At 53.2% G+C, this 6,547-nt stretch overlaps 3 non-coding genes across 3 annotated transcripts; all 3 read left to right on the top strand.

The window, feature by feature from the left end:
- The first annotated feature begins 1,734 nt into the window (after nucleotides 1-1,734).
- Trnar-acg (transfer RNA arginine (anticodon ACG)) lies at nucleotides 1,735-1,807 on the top strand. Its single transcript has one exon. It is a non-coding gene; the product is annotated as a tRNA-Arg (tRNA).
- A 4,246-nt stretch (nucleotides 1,808-6,053) lies between these two features.
- On the top strand, nucleotides 6,054-6,126 carry Trnar-acg (transfer RNA arginine (anticodon ACG)). The gene has a single exon. It is a non-coding gene; the product is annotated as a tRNA-Arg (tRNA).
- Nucleotides 6,127-6,217: 91 nt separating this feature from the next.
- Trnar-acg (transfer RNA arginine (anticodon ACG)) lies at nucleotides 6,218-6,290 on the top strand. The gene has a single exon. It is a non-coding gene; the product is annotated as a tRNA-Arg (tRNA).
- Nucleotides 6,291-6,547: the final 257 nt, after the last annotated feature.

Consider the following 6,547-nt stretch of genomic DNA (forward strand, 5'->3'; position numbering starts at 1 on the left):
TGTACCAACAGGCCCAACACTTAACTCTTCTGCCTACACACGATGCTGCGTTTCCTCCGGAGCGGAGAGAAAAGGTAAAATATGGTAAAACCGATCCGAAACCCCGGTGGCGACGTTTTGAAATTAAGACATTCTTTGCGGACTATGTTGATGTGGACGGGAGTGCAATGTCGGTGTGTGGTACACTGACAGATGAGAGCATAATTTCTCAGACCAGAAAGTGTAGAACCTGTCGCTGCCATCGACGAGGAGAAGACCGAAGAACCAGTGCAACCATCCGCTCGCAAGTCACGACCGGATTGAATTCCGCCCTTCTCTTACTTATTTCTGGAGAGGCGAAGAGAAGTCATTTCACTATATTGGCTCGTTTCGGCAAAGAGTGCTGGCCGCCAACGTCATGGACGAAAGACAGACTGTAATCTCGGACTTTTTCAAGTAATAAATTTTTGGTGTGCCGTAGTGTTTCCCGATCACAGTGTGCTGTTGTAGCTGCTGTAATTCTTCACCTTGATCGGTTCAAACTTTCATTATTTCGAACTGAGAGGGCTTCCTCTTGCGGTTCGAATTCACGAGCTTTTACTAGAAATAAAAATAGTCAGTTAGGTGGGTTTCAACGATAAGAACATTCCTCATGCCTATTGTTTTGTCGCGGGGCCTAGGGCTGCTCGTGCAAGAGGTTTTTACAGAGAAGTGGCGGGGGCGGTAGCCCTCTTACCGGAACGCTTCTCGTGGGAATACCTCTGCTCAGTGAAACCAAGGAAGCTGTATTGGGACCTCGTAGAACAGACCCTCCCACCGCTCATGTACCGCCTACCACCCCTTGGTCGGCCGAAAAGTGACGTCCTGCGGCGAGTACGGAAGCTCCCTATCCCGACCGGCTCGAAGGACTTTTTCTTCCACTTCCACACGTGTATACTGCCTACAAAGGCAACACAGGAGGAACGCGGTTTTTTTTTTCTGCCGGGACGGGCCAACTGTCTACTGTGCGGAGGGAGGGAAACGGCCGAGCACGTATTCATGGACAGTAACACGGCGTTCTACTTCTGGGATGAGCTGCAGTTCTCCTTCAACACGCGCTGGAAAATCACTTGGACAAAATTGAAGTTCCTAGATGGGACCTCGGAACGCCCGTTCCTTCGCGACTATGTCCATGTAATAGGGCTCCACTCGCTATGGAGGGCGAGAGTCGACGCCGTCGAATGTACTGAACGCCCCCGACCGGCGTGGCGGCACTTTGTCCAAAAGGCACAATGGGCAATTGCCGCCCTCGATGGGGCTGAGGCAGACTCCGAGCTACGCGACGCACTGGATCGGGGAATGCGAGCTCTCATGGATTTCAAGTCACAACAGCAGAGGAGATGGGACGCAATTTGAGGGCTAGCTCCGGGTAACGCTGGAGCCCACTTATACCAAGAAATGGCTTAACCCAAGAGCTCTATTTTCTCCCTTCCCTCTATCCCGTTCACTTCAAACTTTGTGCAATGACACAGTAGCCCTGTAGGCAATCTCTCTTGCTTAAGTTTCACAAACGCTCTGTGGCTTTGCGGGCAATACTCCTCGACTGGCTTACACTTACTTGGCAAAGCATTCTGACCCTCTCCTCGCATGATAGCGGGACGCCCCATTTTTATATTTAACTGAAGCCATGTTCTGATGTGCTCGGAAACCTCTTGAATCACTGCATACGGCTCTGTATATATTTGTAAATAAAGTTATTGTTACTTATCAAAGCCGGGGCCTGTGGCGCAACGGATAACGCGTCTGACTACGGATCAGAAGATTCCAGGTTCGAATCCTGGCAGGCTCGGCTTTTTTCCTTTTTTTTTTCTTTTTGGGACGAGCTGCTGACTGCGTTTACCGAGCGATGGAACCTGTCGTTGTCAGGCGTGCGGTGCCTCACTGCGCCCAGAAAGGACAAGGTGCTTCGGGACTGCGTGTTTGTCCTGGGGCAAAGGCTGAATGGACAGTGAGCGTTATGGCGGCAGCAGATTCTGACACGGAGCTCCGAGACTCACTGCAAAAGGGAAGCCAAGCACTGCAGTGCTTCACAGAAAAAGAGATGCATCGCTGACAAGGCTGTGATGTTGTCGCACTAGTACGTTGTAACGACACTTTTCCCCGCTGAACAGGTGTTGTACATCTTTGCCCAGAGTTTACACCCACATGGGAACATGTTACTATCCAAGAATTCTCTGCTCATGTACTCTGATATATACAGTGTCTCCGAATGTCACATGTTCCTCCTTGTTCCTTCTTTGCTGCCACCGCAGTCCCACTGTGTTGCGTACTTTGCGACAAGTGAATGCTCGCCTAAACGTGGTTGGAGTTCCTGTGGAAACAGTATATGCGCGTACCGTTGTCGATCACCGCCTCGAGCGTGCCAGTGCATTATATATGTACAATGCTCACGGATTGAAACGCGACACTGCGATCGCGGGGCCTGAGGTACATGCAGCGCCGCCCGTGGATGCTCGTGGAAGCTAGGTGTTGCATTGTGGTATACCGGAAGAAGCAAGCCTGCGGTCAAAACGCTCTCATCCTCGTGGTATACCACAATGCAACACCTAGCTTCCACGAGCATCCACGGGCGGCGCTGCATGTACCGCAGGCCCCGCGCTCGCAGTGTCGCGTTTCAATCCGTGAGCATTGTACATATATACATAACGCACTGGCACGCTCGAGGCTGTGATCGACAACGGTACGCGCATATACTGCTTCCACAGGAACTCCAACCACGTTTAGGCGAGCATTCACTTGTCGCAAAGTACGCAACACAGTGGGACTGCGGTGGCAGCAAAGAAGGAACAAGGAGGAACATGTGACATTCGGAGACACTGTATATATCAGAGTACATGAGCAGAGAATTCTTGGATAGTAACATGTTCCCATGTGGGTGTAAACTCTGGGCAAAGATGTACAACACCTGTTCAGCGGGGAAAAGTGTCGTTACAACGTCTGACATGCAGCGCCGCCCGTGGATGCTCGTGGAAGCTAGGTGTTGCATTGTGGTATACCACGAGGATGAGAGCGTTTTGACCGCAGGCTTGCTTCTTCCGGTAGCCAATAAGCGGGGCTATGGTTCCCCGCAGCGACAGCGGTGCGCTGCGAGCCTGGAGCGCAGGAGGGCATTTGTGCGCCGGTGGCAGCCGCCCGGCTGTCCGCGCAGCCGATTTTGCGACATCGTCTGCTCTCGCGCTCTTGTTACGCGTGCCCTTCCGATGCGACACAGATAATGTGCATGTAAGGCAAGGTCGCGCTTATCTGAATAAAACGAGCGTCTGCACGAAGGAACAGCCAACTTCATTCCATAATATAAACTAAAAAAAAGAGGAGAGCCGACGAAGTACTAATGCACCGCACCACATGCGAACGGGCCTGCAAATGCGTCTTTCCTTTTTTTTAGTTTACATCCTGGAATAAAGTTTGCTGCTCCTTCGTGCAGACGCTCGTTTTATTCAGATAAGCGTGACCGTGCATTACATGAACATTTCTGTCTCGCATCGGAAGGACACGCGTAACAAGAGCGCGCGCACACGATGTCCCGCAATCGGCTGCGCGCACAGCCGGGCTACTATACCGTCGGCGCACAAACGTTCCAGCGCTTTGGGCTCGCAGCGCCCCACTGTCGCGGCGGGGAACCACAGGTCCGCTCATTGGCAACCGGAAGCAGTAAACCTACGGTCAACACGCTCTCATCCTCGCGCTATACCACAATGCAACACCTAGCTTCCACAGGCGTCCACGGGCGGCGCTGCATGTACCGGCGGCCTAGAGTTCCTGTATATAGCTCCCGCAGGGAGCTATATACAGGAACTCTACGGCGGCCCATGGAGGAAAGAAAAGTTCAGGAGGGAGCGTCACGTGACAATCGTGAAGCCTAGTCATAAAAAATAAAAAGGAAAGACTGATGGGAGATGTTTCACTCCCGTGAGAGGCAAGCGGTAGTTCGTTGCGCCTCATGTGGCCCTTCGCCGACGCTGCGTGCGTGCGTCTATCCGTTTGGTTGCCGGGCAGTCCGCGTATTAGAGTTTCGGCGACGAGTCATTGCGCGCAGCTCTGCCTGCAACCCGAAACGCGCAGCGGCCTGATCGGGCGGGCAAAGTGGTCGGACGGGAGAGGCAGAAAACATCTTTGTTTACTGAGCTTTCGGACCCGTCGAAGTTCACGCCGCAGTCGGAGAGTTGTATGCCGCAGCCGCGTGCAGAAGTGGAGATGATTTTTTCAACTTTGCCGCTCAGGCAAAGTTGAAAAGACCAACCATTTCAACCATTTCTTTAACCATTTATTGCCAAGGCGCAGTCAGTCCACAATTCAGCAAGGTCCCCCCCCAGTCACCGATCAGGCCACGAAAGAACAGGAAGTCATCCTGAGACAACTACAGACTAATACCTACCCCCACCCAACACGACTACACGCCATCCACCCTACTCTTTACGACCCCCTATGTACTCACTGCCAAGCACCAGGCACGCTGTACCATATTGTCTGGGAATGTCAACGGAACCCAGACCTTCCCCCCATCCCCAACCCCTCACGCGAGCAGTGGGAGAGTACGCTGGCCAGCTCTTCTCCTGAAACGCAGCTTCTGCTAGCGGAAAGGGCGAAGACAGCCGGTCGTACCAACGGAGTCTTGGACTGAAGACCCCGACCACAAATATGCTCACTTCAACTGTGATTAAAGTTTCTCTCTCTCTCTCTCTCTCGTTTTTTTTTTTTCATATACGTATCGCACCGATCGAGCGGTCCTCAGCGGACAAACAGCCGGCGTACTGCTTGCGACGCGAGGTGGTCACATCCAACATAAGGGTTCTGAACCCTTTGTTTTCCAGTGCACTGAAGTAGATAAAAACGTACCACCACGCCAGAGCACCGAAAAGGCGAACGTATGCAAAAGCGCGCGCGAGCGAAACCAAAGCTAGTCTCACCACCTCCCCGCCGACACGACACTCGTTACGCGCGATAACTCAGCAGAATGCCAAACGCAATCGTGACAGCACACCTGGCAAACACCGCGCAGCTGTAGGCCGCTTGCTTGTGAATGTTTACGGCGGCGCGTTCGAGCGATCCAACGTCAGAAGTGAAATTCGGCTTGCAGCTCGTGAGGGTGCTTCGTAAGAATGCGATCGAAGTCTCGCCTTGCTTTGAACAGCGACAGCGGCAGTACTTCCACGATACGAAGCTTGGAGCGCAACGCTGGCGAACAATCTTGTACGGCGCCTTCGGCGATGGCGCTCACCTCCATTGCCTCCATCTCCACCGGCAGCCAGCCGGAGCCACTAAATGCTACCGCGGGCCTGAGCGTGGTAGATTTTCCACAATGCATTGCGCGGGAGGAGCCCGAGGAGAGGAGAAAGCGGCTTCAGATGATGTTGGCTTGCCGAAGCTGGGCCGCCTGACGTCATGCTCCCTCCTAACATTTTCCTTCCTCCATGCGGCGGCCACGCGCTCGCAGTGTCGCGTTTCAATCCATGAGCACTGTACATACATCAATGTAAAAATGTTATGTTTCGAGGAAAAAAAAATTCCCGCGCCTTCCCGCGAGGGGAACACGAGTAAATGCAGAGCATTGGGGGTCGTTAACTCCGCGTAAAGTCGCGTTAGGGTGGGTAGTTGGGTCGTAGTTGCGTTGGTGTTGGTTTGGGGTAGAGAGAGGAGAGTAAAGTCGCGTTAGGGTGGAGCGAGCGTCAACCAAGGAAGGAAGGAGCAACGCAGTGACTGAAGCACGAGCGACCACTAGCCGCTTTATATTTGCAGCGCGCGCAGTAGAGGGAGAGCAGTACGGGGGGGAGATCGCGCATGCGCAAGCAGCGCGCGCCCTTCCACGCCCCACCGCGCTGCTATCACGCAACTGTTACGCCGAGACCGCGACGGAGCGAACGGGCTGACTACTACGCATGCGCGCGCCAGCTGCTGTTGAGAGAGAGGAGGGAAGGAGGAGAGGCGCACCTGATGCCGACGCGGAGCTGTGGACGCCGTCCGACGCAGGAAGAGGCGAGGCTAAGAAATGCTCTGCAGTTAAAAAAGAACATTTCTCATGCCTGCGACTTGGTCCCGGGCCTGTGGCGCAACGGATAACGCGTCTGACTACGGATCAGAAGATCCCAGTTTCGAATGCTGGCAGGCTCGGCTTTTTTTTATATATTTTCCCACAGTATATGTGTATGGCGTAGTGGGGTTTCAACGGTAAGAACATTCCTCATGCCTACCACGCCGTACCGGGCCTGTGGCGCAACGGATAACGCGTCTGACTACGGATCAGAAGATTCCAGGTTCGAATTCTGGCAGGCTCGATCGACTCTTTTTTTTTTATCTTTTCCAACAGTTTACGTACATGGCATCTGAGCGGGGGGACCTCGACTGTGTACTTGTAAGGACGAGGCAGGGTTAGGGGAAGACACATGCAGACGCTGGAGCAGCGTGAATACTCACTGGTAGAACAAAGAGAGGTGAATCGTCGGGCACGCAAACATCAACAAAGTGTTGAGGCCATTCTATAGTTAAACCATTTGCGGGGACGTGAACAAGATACGGTATTTATGATCGCCAG

Source organism: Haemaphysalis longicornis, unplaced genomic scaffold (genome assembly GCF_048455015.1).
Source record: "Haemaphysalis longicornis isolate Haplotype H1 unplaced genomic scaffold, Haemaphysalis longicornis Haplotype H1 scaffold_1, whole genome shotgun sequence".
In the NCBI taxonomy this organism is placed as follows: Eukaryota; Metazoa; Arthropoda; class Arachnida; order Ixodida; family Ixodidae; genus Haemaphysalis; species Haemaphysalis longicornis.